Here is a 19,245-nt window from a genome sequence, read left to right as displayed (position 1 = left end):
TCCAGTACAACTGCTATGATCAAGACAGGTTGAAGGTTGTGCTCTCTCCCCACTCTCCATTCCTGCTCCTTTGTTGGCTGACAAAATCATTTGCCTGCAACCACTGGAGAGAGAGAGAGAATATTACTCAGATCATGGAAACCTTACAAAGTATTTCCAGCTTATTCCAAGCCCCACGTGACCTGCCTGAACCCTCCCTGCACAGCATTAGTGACCTTCATTTTTCCCCAAGTTACCTATATACTTCACAACATCAGTGTTTGCACAGTCCACCCAGTGACCCAACAAAAGCCCCTTAATTAAAAGCATTATTTGTTTCACACATGATAATATACATGTTTCAATGCTATTCTCTCAGATCATCCCACCCTTGCCTTCTCCCAACATCTATGTCTCTTTTGCTGTCTCGCATATAGGGTTATTGTTACCATCTTTCTAAATTCCATATATATGCATTAGTATACTGTATTGGTGTTTTTCTTTCTGGCTTACTTCACTCCGTAAAATAGGCTCCAGTTTCATCCACCTCATTAGAACTGATTCAAATGTATTTCAGGATGGGGAACACATGTAAACCCATGGCTGATTCATGTCAATGTATGGCAAAAACCACTACGATATTGTAAAGTAATTAGCCTCCAATTAAAATAAATAAATAAAAAATAAATAAATAAAAGCATTCTTTGTTTGATCAACAATTATTCAGGTTCTTGAACTTCTTCCAAGAGGGTCTGAGGGTTTTCATGAAAAATTCACTTTGAATAAGAATTGTAACTCTGTTCAGGAAGAAACCACACTCTTTCAGGTTCAGGAAGAAACCATCAGATCATCTCCAAAATCTGATCAAAATTCCTCACAGCCCACTCTTGTTATCTGATAATGTTGTGTTCCCTTCAGCAAGAAATCTTCTAAATTGGTTCATCCAGAATCCCTCCCAGATCTGATGTCTCCTCTTAGAAATTTTACACCCAGCAAAACCTTGTTTCTTGGCACTAAATCCATACTAGTGCCTTTTGAATTACAAATAAAGTCCATTTTCATAATGGGGTATATTTTCCTGTATTGTATAGTTTTGAATAAAATGTGATTTTACCACTGACACCTGTGTCTGTCTCTGATTTTGCTCTGTCACAACTTCACAGCTGATTACTGCTCAGGCAAGGAAGGTCCCCCGAATACCCTCCATGTTCCCACATCCTCGAATGGCCCACTTGGAATCTGGCCACATTTAGAACTCCTATATTAGCTCTTGCTCCCAGGATGTCCCACACTTCTGTAAACTGCCACACCACCACAGCACAGTGTCAATCACCTGGAGCATCATCTCCACATCTCAAAATCCTTCATCACAACTGAAAAATTCCTCTTGAATATAAACAATCTTATTCACATATTCCAGGGTTGAGGATGTGGATACTTTGATCAGGGAGGGCATGATTCATCTGTATCCTAGAACCATGCAGGAGTCCTCTGGCTCAGTACATGTTCCATCACTTAGCCCTCGATCTATGTAGTCCTTTCTGGGCATTGAGAACATAGAGGACAGAGATTGAGAGTGGAAGTGGGACTGAATGAATCCTAGGGCTCCATAACCTTACACACACACACACACACATACACACAGAGTCTAAAATTGGCTCTTAACACTAAATTGACCGGAAGTACTTGAATCAGATTATTAAGGGTTCCAATGTAAGTTTAAAACTTTGCTACCAGGTTAATAATTGGGCTCCTTGACCAATAGCAAATGCTAACATGGTTGGTGGAGGATTTCCCTACTCTCTCTAAAAGAGTGGAAATGGGGGCGGAATTGAGCCAGAGAGGACCTTTATCCTTCTTCTCTTCTTCACCTGGTCTCTCCAAGGGAAGAGGGTCAGCATCTCTGGAAGATGTGGTAGGTATTGGGGGGTGGTGCTTATTAAAACACTGATGTTGGTCTCACCCTCTGAGATTCTGAATAGTGGGTCTCGGATGGGGCTGGAAAGTCACTTTTTGAAAAGTTCTCAGGGTTTCCCTGATGATCCAGTACTTAAGAAGTCTCCTTGCAACACAGGGAAGACTGGTTTGACCCCTGGTCTGTGAGGGTCCCACATGCCATGGAGCTGTGGGCCCCTGCACCACAACTACTGAGCCAGCGCTCTAGAGCCTGAGAGCCACAACTACAGAAGCCAGATTGTTTAGAGCCTGTGCTCCACAAGAGAAACCACCACATGAGAAGTGTATAGCCCCTCTCTCTGCAACCAGAGAAAGCCTGAGAGCAGCAGTGAAGACCCACCACAGCCCAAAATCAAATAAATGGATAAAATAAATAAAATCTTTAAACATAAATTTCAAATAAGTTCTCAATTGATGCTGATACTACTAGTTGGGGGACCAGACATTGGGAACCCCTGTAGTAGATGGAGCCACTCCACTTATTTTATCAGTGCAGTTTTTGGATAACAGGTTCTTTAGAGAAAGCAATGTGGAAAAATCTTAATCTTATTCTCTTTCATACTTCCTCCTGGAAGAGAACAGCCCATGACTCCAGTATTTAATTACAAAGCTCAAAGTGGGCAGAACGTAGCTGGCATAGAGCAGTATTTAAGGACATCAACCAACAGAACTTCCGGTTCCACTACTTACAGGCTGTGTGCCTTCGAAGAAGTTACTGCTCCTCTCTGAATCTATCTCTTCCTCTATGGAATGGGCACCATATGATCTTTAACTCAGATAAAAACACAGAGTCCAGAGCTTGGTGCCAAATAAATCCTCCATAAATGGCAGGGCTGTTGTTCAACATTCAAAGACCACAGGGTGAAATAGCCATGGCGACAAACAGAACCTGAGGCAGAGTCTCACATGTCAGCCATCCCCTCTTACAAATTATGATGCTTTGATTCTGGAAGCCAATAACTTAAAAGAAAACCCTGGGAGCCAAATTCAGCTCACTGGCTGGAACAAGGCTGTCCTCTGGTAGCCCATTAGACAATTATTTATAGTTGGCTATGGCTTAGGATCCCAGGTGGGGCAGTGGTAAAGAAACTGCCTGCAATACAGGAGACCCAAGAGGTGGGGGTTGGATCCCTGGGTTGTGAACACCCCCTGAAGTATGAAACAGCAACTCACTCCAGTATTCTTGCCTGGAAATTTCCATGGACAGAGCAGCTTGTTGGGCTACAGTCCTTTGAGTGGCAAAGAGTCAGAATCGATTGAGCACACAGGCACCTATAAGGCTTAGGTTCATTGTTTCTCTGATTGGCACTAATCCAGGGAGCAGATGTGAAAGAAAATCTGAATCAGATTTCTCCGTCCAGTGACTTTCTGTTTTTTTTCTTGGAAACCATCTGAGGCCTATTGGTGTTTTTAGGTGTACAGATGCTAGAAGTGATGCTTAAATTGAAAGACTAAGCCTTGTTGCCCTACATTTGGAACTGATTCCGAGGCCCCAGTTTCAAGCCAGACATTATCTTGCTCTCAGCTCACTTCATACCCTGGATCTCAGGTTCTTTGTTTGAGAAAGAAATTGTTTCTGATGTTCCTGTGACATGTTAGGTACCCAGGCTTACCTCTGAGTCTGACTTTCCTGCTGGGTCATGTTTATCCTGGAATTTGACTCCCACAGTCACTGGAGAAGAAGCTTGGCTTCAGGTAGTTTCTGAACCCCAAGCCCCCAATTGCCACCTGGGGTTCTTCTCATCCATTATCCACTGCAGTTGTAGAGTAGTTTCCTTCACTCAAATCCCCAGTCTCAGGTCAAACTGTCTGGCTTCTTCCTTCATGAGACTGTAAGCCCACATCCCCAGGGCCAAGTGGGGGGTGGGTGAAGGACTGTAGGCAGGGACCAGGGAGACCTGGAGGACACTGTACCCCACATCAGGGAAGCTGCTTCTGAGTTAATGTTGAGTGATGCCCTTTAGGGATGTGCATCAGTGCTGCTACGTTTCTTTTACTGTTTTTCCCCGGGGGATATTGGGAGTAAGTTGTGCAACAAAACTTGATTTCTCTTTCTGAAATACTTCATTCTGTATGACAGTCTCTAGCTTCATCCATGTGTATACAAGTGGTATAATTTTGTTCCTTTTTAAGGCTGAATAATATTACCTTGTGTATATATGTCACACTGTCTTTAACCACTCCTCTATTGATAGACATTTATGTTGCTTGCATGTCCTGACTACTGTAAATAGTGCTGCAATGAACATTGGGATACATTTATCTTTTGGAATTATGATTTTATCTGAGTATATGTCCAGGAGCAAAGTATATATGGACTCTAGAAAAAATAGTACAAATGAATCTATTTTCAAAGCAGAAATAGACACATAGACATAGAAAACAAACTTATGGACATCAAGAAAGGAAAAGGGAAGGATAAATTGGGAGGCTTGGGTTGACATATGTATACTGCTATGTATAAAATAGATAACTAATAAGAATCTACTGTATAGCACAGGAGATAAAAAAGAATGTACAGCCTGTAGGATGTATATTAAGTTAACTTTTAAAATACATTCCAAAATACAGTTCAGCTCAGTTCAGTCGCTCAGTTGTGTCTGACTCTCTGCAACCCCATGAATCACAACACGCCAGGCCTCCCTGTCCATCACCAACTCCCAGAGTTCACTCAAACTCATGTCCACAGAGTCGGTGATGCCATCCAGCCATCTCATATTGCTTGATTTCATTTATATGAAGTACCTAGAATAGGCAAATTCAGAGAGTCAGAAAGGACACTGTTGGGGGTGTGGAGTGTGGGGGTGGGGAAGGACTTAGTATTTAATGGGGACAGAGTCAGTTTTAGTTTAGTTCAGTTCAGTTGCTCAGTCGTGTCCGACTCTTTGCGACCCCATGAATCACAGCATGCCAGGCCTCCCTGTCCATCACCAACTCCCGGAGTTCACTCAACCTCATGTCCATCGAGTCGGTGATGCCATCCAGCCATCTCATTCTCTGTCATCTCCTTCTCCTCCTGCCCCCAATCCCTCCCAGCATCAGAGTCTTTTCCAGTGAGTCAACTCTTCAGATGAGGTGACCAAAGTATTGGAGTTTCAGCTTTATAATCAGTCCTTCCAAAGAACACCCAGGATTGATCTCCTTTAGAATGGACTGGTTGGATCTCCTTGCAGTCCAAGGGACTCTCAAGAGTCTTCTCCAGCACCACAGTTCAAAAGCATCAATTCTTCGGTGATAAGCTTTCTTCACAGTCCAACTCTCACATCCATACATGACCACAGGAAAAACCATAGCCTTGACTAGACGGACCTTTCTTGGCAAAGTAATGTCTCTGCTTTTTAATATGCTATCTAGATTGGTCATAGCTTTCCTTCCAAGGAGTAAGCGTCTTTTAATTTCATGGCTGCAATCAGCATCCACAATGATTTTTTAGGAAGGTGAAAAATTCTGGAGATGAATGATGTTGAGAGTCGCACAACAATGTGAATTAGTGTCACTGAAATGTACAGTTGGTAGTGGTTTACTCTCTAAAGTCATGTCTGACTCGTGACCCCATGGACTGTAACACTTCAGGCTCCTTTGTCCATGGGATTTTCCAGGCAAGAATAGTGGAGTGTGTTATCATATCCTTCTCCAGGGGATCTTTCAGAGATTGAATCCAGGTGTCGTGCTTTGCAGGTAGATTCTTTATTGCTGAGCCACCAAGCATTCAGGAAGATTGAATAGGTGAGGTCAAAAGCCAGAAACACATAGCTGTTCAATTTACCCTGCTGACCGTACTTTAGAAGATATTGTTTAAAATAGTATGTTTTATGAGATGGCTGGATGGCATCACCGACTCTAAGGACATGAGTTTGAGCAAGCTCTGGGGGTTGGTGATGGACAGGGAAGCCTGGTGTGATCATGGCACTCTGACCTGGCCCACAATGACCCTGATTGTTGCAGCCGGGTGAAACAGAGACCAGAACCTGCCCCACGACTGGAGGGTGCAGCAAACTGTGCCCTTGTGATCATCCTAGTATGCATGCCGATCAGACATTCTTGGGGCAGGCCGTGCTTTCTGCTCTACTTCACTGCCTACCCCTGCATCTGTCTACATGGAAACAAAACAAGATATTCCTGATCAATGGCAGAGCTTGCAACTAATCAAACTCCCCATTATAGCTATTCCCTAATGATCTCAGGTGACTTCTGACAATAAAAGTGCAGGCTGAAAGGAGCCATTTTGTCTTCCTGCCATGGAGAGCAGGAGGGCCCCCTGAGTCCCCGCTTGACAAATTATATGTGTTTTGTCTTTTCATTATGCGTTTGCTCCCATTTCAGGTCTTTCTAACCCACTGTGCTGGATGGGGCACCTGATGACATCAGAAGTAAAACTGCTTTCCTTTGATCTTCTGGACCTAAGACTCACCTTGATCAGTGGGACTGACTTTGAAATTGATGGGACTGGAATTGCTCTTCCACCCCCACAATCCTGTAACAATATGTTTGAACTGCAGATTCCATGGGAGGCATTGGTCAATGGCTTCTGAATGAGTATATGAATGATTTTCTATGAATAGGATGTTGTTGCATGAGCTATTCTGTACTTGATATTTCTTAGCATGGAAAGAAGGTGTTCTCTGGGCCCAGTACATGTTCCATCACTTAGCTTTCAACCCATCTAGTCCTTTCCAGGCAGTTGAGAAGCTGGAGGGAAGTGTTGAGGGTGAAGGTGGAACTGAGTGGATGTCAGAGCCTATGACTATCTGCACCTGGTCAGTGTTCCATGACCTTTCTGCGTGCACACACACACACACACACACACACACTAACACACTCATAGAGTCTAAAAGGTGAATGTTAACATTGCAGTAACCAGAAGTACTTGAGCCAGCTTACTAAGGGTTCAAAACTCAGACTAAAACATTGCTACCAGATTAACAGTTGCTGCTAAGTCGCTTCAGTCGTGTCCGACTCTGTGCGACCCCATAGAGGGCAGCCCACCAGGCTCCGCCGTTCCTGGGATTCTACAGGCAAGAACACTGGAGTGTATTGCCATTTCCTTCTCCAAAACGTGAAAGTGAAAGTGAAGTTGCTCAGTAGTGTCCAACTCTTCACGACCCCATGGACTGCAGTCTACCAGGCTCCTCCATCCATGGGATTTTCCAGGCAAGAGTACTGGAATGGATTGCCATTGCCTTCTCCGAGATTAACAGTTGGGCTTCCCCAAATGTTGCAGTGGCCTTGTTGGTGGAAGATTTCCCTACTTTTCTAAAAAAAGTGGAAAAGAGGGAGGAATCAAGCCAGAAAGGATTTTCTTCCCACATCCCTGCTTCACCTGGACCCTCAAAGTAAGGAGCATCAGCATCCTTGACAGGTGTGGTGAGGTTTGGGGGAGGTGCTTATTAAAACACTGATGTTGGTCCCACCTTCTGAGTTTTTGAATCAGTTGGTCTTTAGTGGAAAATCACTTTTAAAAATGTTCTAAAGTTCTGCTGGTGCTGCTGATCCCAGGAATAGACATTTGGAAACACTCCATTTTTATTTTACTTGCCCAGTTTTTGGAATAACAAATTCTTCAGAGAAAACAACCTGGAAAATATCTGAATTTAATGCTCATTCATGCTTCCTACTAGAAGAGAGGAACCTATGACTCCAGTATTTTATTACAAAGCTCAAAGTAGGCAACACAATGCTGGGCTCTGGGACAGCACAGTGTAATATTCAAGAGCACTGACAAATAGAACTTCCAATTCCACCACATATAGGCTGTGTGCCTTGAAAGAAGTTATTTGCTGTTCCATTGCTAAATCAAGTCTGACTCTTTGCTACCCCATGGACTGCAGCATGCCAGGCTTTCGTGTTTTTCACTATATCTCAGAGTTTGCTTAAACTCATGTTCATTGAATCAGTGATGCTGTCCAGACATCTCATTCTATATATCCCATTTTTCTCTTCTCCTCAAACTTTCCCAGTATCAGGGTCTTTTCCAGTGAGTCAGCTCTTTGCATAAGGTGGCCAAGTATTGGAGCTTCAGCTATCTCTCGCTCTATTGAATGACTACCATATAATCTCTAACTCAGAAAACAAGCACTGAGCCCAGAGCTTGGTGTAGAATGAATCCTCCATAAATGGTGGGGCAGTTGATTGACACAAAGTCTTCAGGAATAATCAAGAAATAACTAAGGCCACAGCAATGACAAGAACCTGAGGGAGAGCCTCACAAGCCAGCCATTCCCTCTGCCAAGATGCGATGCAAGTCAGCACTTTAACAGCCACCCTGGGTGTCTCTGCCTGGAGTTCAGCCTATTGGCTAGGACGAGGCTATCCTTTGATGGTCAATTTGACAGTTCTTTGATGTTGGCTTTGGCTTCAGGCTCAAGGTTTCTCTGATTAGCACTGACTCCAGGGATCAGTGGTAAAAGAAAATCTTAATTAGATTTCCCTATCCAGTGACTTTTCATTTTTCCTTGGAAAACTGGGTCCTGTTGGTGATTGTATGTGTAGGGATGCTCAGAGAATTCATGCCTGAATTGGAAGGCTAAGCCCTGTTGACCTATAACCCTTTGAGGCTCATTGGGAGCTCCCATTAACTTTCTGACAGCTCATTTTATGCCCTGGGCCTCAAATTCTTTTTGGAAAAATTAATTGTTTTTGAGGTTCTTGTGACATATTAGGTTCCCTGGGTTACTCCTGAGTCTGGCTTTTATGCTGAGTTTTGTTTATCCTTAATTTGGAGTTCCACAGCTGCTGGAGAAAGAAGCTTGGATACACATGGTTCCTGAAACCCAAGACCCCAACTCACACCTAGGGTTCTACCCACTGCCCACTGCAGTTGTGGAAGAACCATATTCTTCTTTCCCTGATATAATACTCCAGCCTCAAGCCAAATTGCTTGACATCTTCCTACATGAAACAGGAACCCCACAACCTCCAGGGCCAAGTTGGGGGTGCATGAAGGATGGCTGGTGAGCAAGGAAACCTGGAAGGCACGAGACCCCACATCAGTGAGCTGCTTTTGAATTAATGCTGAGTGATGCCCTTTAGAAAGGTGGGTTCAGGGTTGCTACATTTTTCTTTAAATATTTTTCCCCTAAGGGACATTGGAGAGTAAATTGCAATATTAAAAAATAATTTTTGCCTCTGGCCACAAATATTATTTAAAACATAGTGTTGGGGATATATTTGGCCACCCTCTAGACTCCACTTTAAGAAAAATGTCCAGCACGGAACTCTAACCTGTCCCACAATGACCTTTATAATATCAGAAGAGAAAATGCATGTCTTTGTTGTTCTAGACCTGAGACCTCTCTTGGTCTGTGGGCTTGGTGGTAATGTTGCTGGGGCTGGAATTGCCTTTGCACTCCCGTGATTCTGCCACACCAAATACAAATTTTGAATTTCATAAGAGACATTTACAATTAGCTCTTGAGTGAGTATGTATATGATTCTATGTGAATAATCTTTTGTTGCAGGTGCTATTTGGCACTTGATATCTCTTTTAACTTAATGTTGCCACCATTTTAAATCTAATGTAACATAATAGATTCCTTAATAAGATCATGGCATCTGGTCCCATAGCTTCATGGCAAATGGATGGGGAAATAATGGAAAGAGTGACAGACTTTATTTTCTGGGGCTCCAAAATCACTGCAGATGATGACTGCAGCCATGAAATGAAAAGATGCTTGTACCTTGGAAGAAAAGCTATGACAAACCTAGCCAGCATATTAAAAAGCAGAAACATTACTTTGCCGACAAAAGTCAATCTAGTCACACCTATGGTTTTTCCAGTACTCATGTATGGATGTGAGAGTTGGGCCATAAAGAGCTTAGCAAAAAAGAATTGATGCTTTTGAACTGTGATGTTGGAGAATACTCTTGAGAGTCCCTTGGACTGCAAGGAGATCAAACAAGTCAGTCTTAAAGGAAATCAGTCCTGAATATTCATTGGAAGGACTGATGCTGAAGCTGAGGTTCCCACACTTTGGCCACCTGATGTGAAGAACTGACTCATTGGAAAAGACCCTGAGACTGGGAAAGATTGAAGGCAGGAAGGGAAGGGAATGACAGAGGATGAGATGGTTGGCTGGCATCACTGACTCAATGGACATTAGTTTGAGCAAGCTCCAGAAGTTGGTGATGGACAGGGAAGGCTGGCATGTCCATGGGGTCACAAAGATTTGGACACGACTGAGTGACTGACCTGAACTGAATAGATTCTTTACTTTCTTTTTCCACACCTGCTCCTTTTTCATCCTTCCCAATCTCACTAAGGCACAATCAAATTCTAGGAAGTTCTTTGAAGTCTCCTTAATCCTTCCACTTCAACTTCCCTGCAAGAGAAACGTGCTTCTGATTCTTCCCCAGAACATCCTCAAAGCTGTCCTGAGGGCCACTCAAGTGCTGTCACTGACTCCCTGACTGGAGCAGCAAAGGGTCTCTTACTGGTGCCATGATTCCTTGTTAACCCTCCCAATATGGTCCAGCAGCAACTAGGGGAACTGGGAAATGGGTAGCAAGTCATGTCTTTACTCAAAAAATAAGTATCGAAGTAAGTCAAATATTATCAAGGTAATATGAATAATTACATAGAAAAGGGGCAAGTATGGTTATAGTTCAGCTTCCAGGGTCCTGAGAATATGCCTGGGGTTAATTTCCATCGCAGCTGCATCCTCTGTGTGAAGAACTGCAAAGACAATGTTTACTGGTAGCAGCGGCCACATTGAGGACAGGCTAGATGGGACTGATCCACACTTACTTCACCCCTCACCCTGAGTTCACAAAAAGTCCACACTGACCACCTTGAGTGGCACTCAGATGTGAAAATGTCCCCCTTCCTAGAGCTAGTCATGTCTCCCTCCACTCACATTCTCAGATTTAGCTTTTCAGGTCAGTTTGCTGTCCTTATCTCAACATTCTGGGAGGAAAACCCTCAAAGATGACTGTCTCCTCTTAGCCACATCTGTTTATTTTCTCAATATCAACTAAAGAAAAAGCCTTTAATGTCTGTCTTCCCCAGAAGAGGATTCAGTTTGAGTTATTTCTGTGTACACAGTTGTGGAAATGATCCGAAATAAAGAGGCTTTCAGTGTAAATGAATAAATGCTATCCTGGTTTCTGTGTTTACATCTCTGGAATTTTCATTTATTGAATGGTGGGGGAGAAGCACTCTTGTCTATGATCTGAAACTCCATCACTCCTCTGATTTTTTTCCTCTCGATCGCCTTACTAACTTCTGTGGGTTAATACAAGCAACAAAGGAAACATGCTCAGTTGTCCTCAACAACACATCCCTGTCATAGGTGGTAACTGATATGCAAATTCTTATGGGAAAAATACTAAAATCATACAGGCAAGAAACATGATTTTCTGTCTGCAATGCAGGAGACCAGGGTTTTTAGCCCTCTGTGAGGAAGATTCCCTGGAGAAACGAATGGCACCCCTTATTCTTGCCTGAAGAATTTCATGAGCTGAGGACCCTGGAGGGCTACTATCCATGGAGCCTCAAAGATTCAGACACAACTGAACAATTAACACTTTCACTTTCATGCCACATTTCAAAATTTTATTTTCTGAAGGCTATGTCATGTCAGTAAGACACTCACTTCATTCCCAAAACACCTATTCATCTTTCATATCAAGAATGACTAATAAAGCATATTTTGACATAAGCATATCAGTATGTATAATAAAAAGGCTATAATTTAAAACACATGGCTTATAGTTGGCTATCTGTATCCTCAGCTATCCATTTCAGATTCAACCAGCTGCAGATCTGATGTACCATATTTATTTATTTGCTTGATTGTTGCATATCTATTTTTCAATTAGAAATCTAGCATTCTATACATACTAAGTCAAATAAGTGGAATCAAAATGTCATAATTTTTTAGTTAAACAAGAATTCATAAGTTATTTAAAATAAATATAATATACATATTAATATATATGTATACAAAAGCTTTTCTACTACCCTTGAGAAAGACTTGAGAAAGAACATAAAAAAAGAGATGGAGAAATTGAAGAACATAAACTAAATGAAATGGAGCACTGAATATGAAACAGAACAAACTAGATAAAAGTAAAAGATCCATATAGTTCAGTTATATTTAAACATGACTGCCCATTAGAGACATGTCTGGAGCTCTGGAGAATAAAATCAATACCTGAGCATTTGCATTTTTCAAAAAGTTTCAAGATAATTCTGATATGCATCTGGATTTTGAAAAGTGATTACAGGTTTTTCTATTAGATCTTAGTTTTGGTGAAATAGAGTCATTTTTCTATTGACCAATCATGATACAATGGTATTAAGTGAGTAATAGTTACATAATCCGGAGAAGGCAATGGCAAGCCACTCCAGTACTCTTGCCTAGAAAATCCCATGGATGGAGGAGCCTGGTAGGCTGCAGTCCGTGGGGTCGCTAGGGGTCGGACACGACTGAGCGACTTCACTTTCACACACTGGAGAAGGAAATGGCAACCCACTCCAGTGTTCTTGCCTGGAGAATCCCAGGGACGGGAGAGCCTGGTGGGCTTCCGTCTATGGGGTCACACAGAGTCGGACACGACTGACGTGACTTAGCAGCAGCAGCAGCAGCAGTTACATAATCATAATAGTGAAAGATGTTAATTATTTTTACAATCAATAGCCAGACAAAAATAAAAGATAATTACAATTGCAAGCCATAATGCGAACATGATTAATGATTCCCTGGTGGCTCAGATAGTAAAGAATCTGCCTGCGATGCCAGAGACCTGGGTTCAACCCTTGGGTCAGGAAGATTCCCTGGAGAAGAAAATAGCAACCCACTCCAGTATTCGTACCTGGAAAATCCCATGGATGGAGGAACTTGGCAGGCTACATTCCATGGGGTCACAAAGAGTCAGACATGACTGAGCGACTTCACGTTCATTCATAAAATAATTAAGTACAATTTGGGGGCGGGGATCAAGCCAAGTGATGTGGTAAATGGAAGTAAATTCATGCATATGTTTTCATCCACCCAGTCTGTCTTTGTCTTTTAAATGGTGCATTTAATCCATTTACACTAAAGGTAATTATCAATATGTATGATCCTATTACCATTTTCTTAATTGTTTTGGGTTTATTTTCTTTTTTTTTTTTTTTGGGCGGGGTTTTTTTTGTTTGTTTGTTTGTTTGTTTTTTGGGGGTTTATTTTCTGTAGGCATTTTCCTTCTCCTGTGTTTTCTGCCTAGAGAAACTCCTTTAACATTTGTTGTAAAACTGGTTTGTGGTGCTGAATTCTCTTAACTTTTGCTTGTCTGGAAACCTTTTGATTTCTCTATCAAATCTGAAGGATAGTCTTGCTGGGTAGAGTATTTTTGGTTGTAGGTTCTTCCTTTTCATTACTTTACATATATCGTACCACTCCCTTCTGACTTGTAGAGTTTCTGTTGAGAAATCAGCTGATAGCCTGATGGGACTTTGCATGTTATTTGTCATCTTTCCCTTGGTGCTTTTAATATTTTTTTCTTTGTCTTTAATTTTTGTCAGCTTGATTACTATGTGTCTTGGTGTGTTCCTCCTTGGGTTTATCCTTCCTGGGACTGTCTGTGCTTCCTGGACTTGGTTGACTATTTCCTTTCCTATGTTTGGGAAGATTTTAGCTACTATCTCTTCAAATATTTTTTCACATCCTTTCTCTTTCTCTTCTCCTGGACTTCTATAATGAGAACATTGGTACATTTAGTGTTGTCCCAGAGGTCTCTTAGGCTGTCTTCATTTCTTTTCATTCTTTTATCAATATTCTGTTCTGTGGCAGTGATTTCCATCATTCTGTCCTCCAGGTCATTTATCTGTTCTTTTGCCTCGGTTATTCTGCTATTGATTCCTTTTAGTGTGTTATTCATCTCTGTTTGTTCTTTAGTTCTTGGTCTTTGAGCAACATTTGTTGCAACTTCTCAATCTTTGCCTCCATTGTTTTCCCAAGATCCTGGATCATCTTCACTATCGTTATTCTGAATTCTTTCTCTGGGAGGTTGCCTATCTCCACTTCACTTAGTTGCTTTTTATTTTTAAAAGTCATTTATTTATCTTAATTGGAGGTAATTACAATATTGTGGTAGTTTTTGCCATACATCAACATGAATCAGCCATGGGTGTACATGTGTCCGCCCATCCTGAAACCTTTTTCACCTCCCTCCCCACTCCATCCCTCTGGGTTGTCTCAGAGCACCAACTTTGAGTGTTCTGCTTCATGCATCAAAGTTGCACTGGTCATATGTTTTACATATGGTAATATGCATGTTTCAGTGCTATTCTCTCAAATCATCCCATCCTTGCCTTCTCCCACATCATCCAAAAGTCTGTTTTTTACATCTGTGTCTCTTTTGTTGTCTTGCATATAGGGTTGTCATTACCATCTTTCTAAATTCCATATATATGCATTAATATACTGTATTGGTGTTTCTCTTTCTGACTTACTTCACCCTGTATAATCAGCTCCAGTTTCATCCACCTCATTAAAACTGACTCAAACACATCAAAAGTGAAAGTGAACTCGCTCAGTGGTGTCCAACTCTTTGCAACACCATGGACTGTAGCCTGCCAGGATCCTCAGCCCATGGGATTCTCTAGGCAAGAATACTGGAGTGGGTTGCCATTTCCTTATCCAGGTTATCTTCCTGACTCAGGGATCAAATTGGGTCTCTCACATTGCAGGCATATTCTTTACCATCTGAGCCACCAGGGTCTCATGTATTCTTTTCTATAGCTGAGCAATATTACATTGTGTATATGTACCACAACTTCCTTATCCATCTGTCTGCCAATGGACATCTAGGTTGCTTCCATGTCCTAGCTATTATAAACAGTGATGTGATGAACATTGGGGTACACACGTCTCTTTCAATTCTGGTTTCCTCGGTGTGTATGTCCAGCAGTGGGATTGCTGGCTCATATGGCAGTTCTATTTCCAGTTTTTCAAGGAATCTCCGCACTGTGCTCCATAGTGGCTGTAATAGTTTGCATTTGTACCAAGAGAGTAAGAGGGTTCCCTTTTCTCCACAACCTCTCCAGCATTTATTGTTTGTAGACCTTTTGATGGCAGCCATTCTGATGAGTGTGTGATAGCACCTCATTGTGGTTTTGATTTGCATTTCCCTGATAATGAGTGATGTTGAGCATCTTTTCATGTGTTTATAAGCCATCTGTATGTCTTCTTTGGAGAAATGTCTCTTTAGTTCTTTGGTCCACTTTTTGATTGGGTCGTTTATTTTTCTGGTACTGAGCTGCATGAGCTGCTTATATATTTTGGAGATTAATTATTTGTCAGTTGCTTCATTTGCTGTTATTTTCTTCCATTCTTAAAGGTGCCTTTCACCTTGCTTATAGTTTCCTTCGTTGTGCCAAAGCTTTTAAGTTTAATTAGGTCCTATTTATCTTTGCTTTTATTTCCATTATTCTGTGAAGTGGGTCATAGAGGATTTTGCTGTGACTTATTGTCAGAGAGTATTCTGCCTATGTTTTCCTCTAAGAGTTTTATAATTTTTGGTCTTACATTTAGATCTTTAATCCATTTCTATTTTATTTTTGTGTATGGCATCGGAGAGTGTTCTAGTTTCATTCTTTTACAGGTGGTTGACCAGTTTTCCCAGCACCACTTGTTAAAGAGATTGTCTTTTCTCCATTGTATTTTTTTTGCCTTCTTTGTCAAAGATAAGGTGTCTATCAGTTCAGTTCAGTCGCTCAGTCATGTCCGACTTTGCAATCCCATAATCATAGCACGCCAGGCCTCCCTGTCCATCACCAACTCCTGGAGTTCACTCAAACTCACGTCCATTGAGCTGGTGATGCCATCCAGCCATCTCATTCTCTGTTGTCCCCTTCTCCTCCTGCCCCCAATCCCTCCCAGCATCAGAGTCTTTTCCAGTGAGTCAACTCTTCGCATGAGGTGGCCAAAATATTGGAGTTTCAGCTTTAGCATCAGTCCTTCCATTGAACACCCAGGATTGATTTCCTTCAGAATGGACTAGCTGGATCTCCTTGCAGTCCAAGGGACTCTCAAGAATCTTCTCCAGCACCACAGTTCAAAAGCATCAATTCTTTGGCAATCAGCTTTCTTCACAGTCCAATTCTCACATCCATACATGACCACAGGAAAAACCATAGCCTTGACTAGATGGACCTTGGTTGGCAAAGTGATGTCTCTGCTTTTTAATATGCTATCTAGGTTGATCATAACTTTCCTTCCAAGGAGTAAGCGTCTTTTAATTTCATGGCTGCAATCAGCATCTGCAGTGATTTTGGAGCCCCCCAAAATAAAGTCTGACACTGTTTCCACTGTTTCCCCATCTATTTCCCATGAAGTGATGGGACCAGATGCCATGATCTTTGTTTTCTGAATGTTGAGCTATAGGTGCATGGATTTATCTCTGGGTTTTCTATTTTGTCCCATTGATCTATATTTCTGTCTTTGTGCCAGTACCATACTGTCTTGATGACTGTAGCTTTGTAGTATAATCTGAAATCAGGAAGGCTGATTCCTCCAGTTCCATTTTTTTTTTTTATTTCTAAAAAAGAATTTTATTAAAAAAGCACAAATGCAAAGAAATTAACAGAGGAAAATTTATGCGTCGAACCTGGACTGGTCACTTATGATAATATACATGCCACAACTCCATTCTCTCCAATCACTCCACCCTCACGCTCTCCCACAGAGTCCCAAAGACTGTTCTAAATGCCTATGTCTCTTTTGCAGTCTCTTATACAGGGTTCAGGTTACCATTTTTCTAAATTCCATATATATGCGTTAATATACGGTATTGATGTTCTTCCTTCTGGCTTACTTCACTCTGTATAATTGGCTCCAATTTCATCCACCTCATTAAAACTGATTCAAATGCATTCTTTTTGATGGCTGAGAAATACTCCATTGTGTATATGTACCAAAGCTTTCTTATCCATTCATCTGCAGATGGACATCTAGGTTGCTTCCATGTCCTGGCTATTATAAACAGTGCTGCAATGAACATTGGAGTACATGTGTCTCTTTCAATTCTGGTTTCCTCGGTGTGTATGCCCAGGAGTGCGATCGCTGGATCATATGGCAGTTCTATTTCCAGTTTTCTGAGGAATCTCCACACTGTTCTCCATAGTGGCTGTACTAGTTTGCATTCCCACCAACAGTGTAAGAGGGTTCCCTTCTCTCCACACCCTCTCCAGCACTTATTGCATGTAGACTTTTGGATAGCAGCCATTCTGACTGGTGTGAAATGGTATCTCATTGTGGTTTTGATTTGCATTTCTCTGATGATGAGGGATGTTGAGCATTTTTTCATGTGTTTATTAGCCATCTTTATGTCTTCTTTGGAGAAATGTCTGTTTAGTTCTTTGGCCCATTTTTTGATTGGGTCACTTAGTTTTCTGGAATTAAGCTGCAGGAGCTGTTTGTATAATTTGGAGATTAATCCTTTATCAGTTGCTTCATTTGCTATTATTTTCTCCCATTCTGAAGGCTGTCTTCTCACCTTGCTTAGAGTTTCCTTTGCTGTGCAGAAGCTTTTGATTTTAATTAGGTCCCATTTGTTTATTTTTGCTTTTATTTCCAATATTCTGGGAGGTGGGTCTTGGAGGATCCTGCTGTGATTTATGTCGGAGAGTGTTTTGCCTACGTTCTCCTCTAGGAGTTTTATAGTTTCTGGTCTTACATTTAGATCTTTAATCCATTTTGAGTTTATTTTGGTGTATGGTGTTAGGAAGTGTTCTAGTTTCATTCTTTTACAAGTGGCTGACCAGTTTTCCCAGCACCACTTGTTAAAGAGACTGTCTTTTCTCCACTTTATATTCTTGCCTCCTTTGTCGAAGATAAGGTGTCCATAGGAGCGTGGGTTTATCTCTGGGCTTTCTATTTTGTTCCATTGATCTATATTTCTGTCTTTATGCCAGTACCATACTGTCTTGATGACTGTGGCTTTGTAATAGAGCCTGAAGTCCGGCAGGTTAATTCCCCCAGTTCCATTCTTCTTCCTAAAGATTGCTTTGGCTATTCGAGGTTTTTTGTATTTCCATACAAATTGTGAGATTATTTGTTCTAGTTCTGTGAAAAATATTGTTGGTAGCTTGATAGGGATTGCATTGAATGTATAAATTACTTTGGGTAGTATACTCATTTTTACAATATTTATTCTTCCAATCCACGAACACGGTATATTTCTCCATCTATTCGTGTCCTCTTTGATTACTTTCACTAGTGTTTTATAGTTTTCTATGTACAAGTCTTTTGTTTCCTTAGGTAGATATATTCCTAAGTATTTAATTGTTTTCATTGCAACAGTGAATGGAATAGTTTCCTTAATTTCTCTTTCTATTTTCTCATTATTAGTGTATAGGAATGCAAGGGATTTCTGTGTGTTGATTTTATATCCTGCAACTTTGCTGTAATCATTGATTAGCTCTAGTAGTTTTCTGGTAGAGTCTTTAGGGTTTTCTGTGTAGAGGATCATGTCATCAGCGAACAGTGAAAGCTTTACTTCTTCTTTTCCAATTTGTATTCCTTTTATGTCTTTTTCTGCTCTGATTGCTGTGGCCAAAACTTCCAGAACTATGTTGAATAGTAGTGGTGAGAGTGGGCACCCTTGTCTTGTTCCTGACTTTAGGGGAAATGCTTTCAGTTTTTCACCATTGAGGATAATGTTTGCTGTGGGTTTGTCATATATAGCTTTTATTATGTTGAGGTATGTCCCTTCAATTCCCACTTTCTGGAGAGTTTTTATCAAAAATGGATGTTGAATTTTGTCGAAGGCTTTCTCTGCATCTATTGAGATAATCATATGATTTTTATTTTTCAGTTTGTTAATGTGGTGTATTACGTTGATTGATTTGCGTATATTGAAGAATCCTTGCATTCCTGGGATAAAGCCCACTTGGTCATGATGTATGATCTTCTTAATGTGTTGTTGGATTCTGATTGCTAGAATTTTGTTAAGGATTTTTGCATCTATGTTCATCAGTGATATTGGCCTATAGTTTTCTTTTTTTGTGGGGTCTTTACCAGGTTTTGGGATTAGGGTGATGGTGGCCTCATAGAATGAGTTTGGAAGTTTCCCTTCCTCAGCTATTTTCTGGAAGAGTTTGAGTAGAATAGGTGTTAGCTCTTCTCTAAATTTTTGGTAGAATTCAGCTGTGAAGCCGTCTGGACCTGGGCTTTTGTTTGCTGGGAGATTTTTGATTACAGTTTCAATTTCCGTGCTTGTGATGGGTTTGTTCAGATTTTCTATTTCTTCCTGGTTCAGTTTTGGAAAGTTGTACTTTTCTAGGAATTTGTCCATTTCTTCCAGGTTATTCATTTTATTGCCATATAA

The sequence above is a fragment of the Moschus berezovskii genome, chromosome 17 (assembly GCF_049115385.1).
Source record: "Moschus berezovskii isolate FMDL1 chromosome 17, NW_MosBer_1.0, whole genome shotgun sequence".
Classification (NCBI taxonomy): Eukaryota; Metazoa; Chordata; class Mammalia; order Artiodactyla; family Moschidae; genus Moschus; species Moschus berezovskii.
This window is presented reverse-complemented; position numbering follows the sequence as displayed.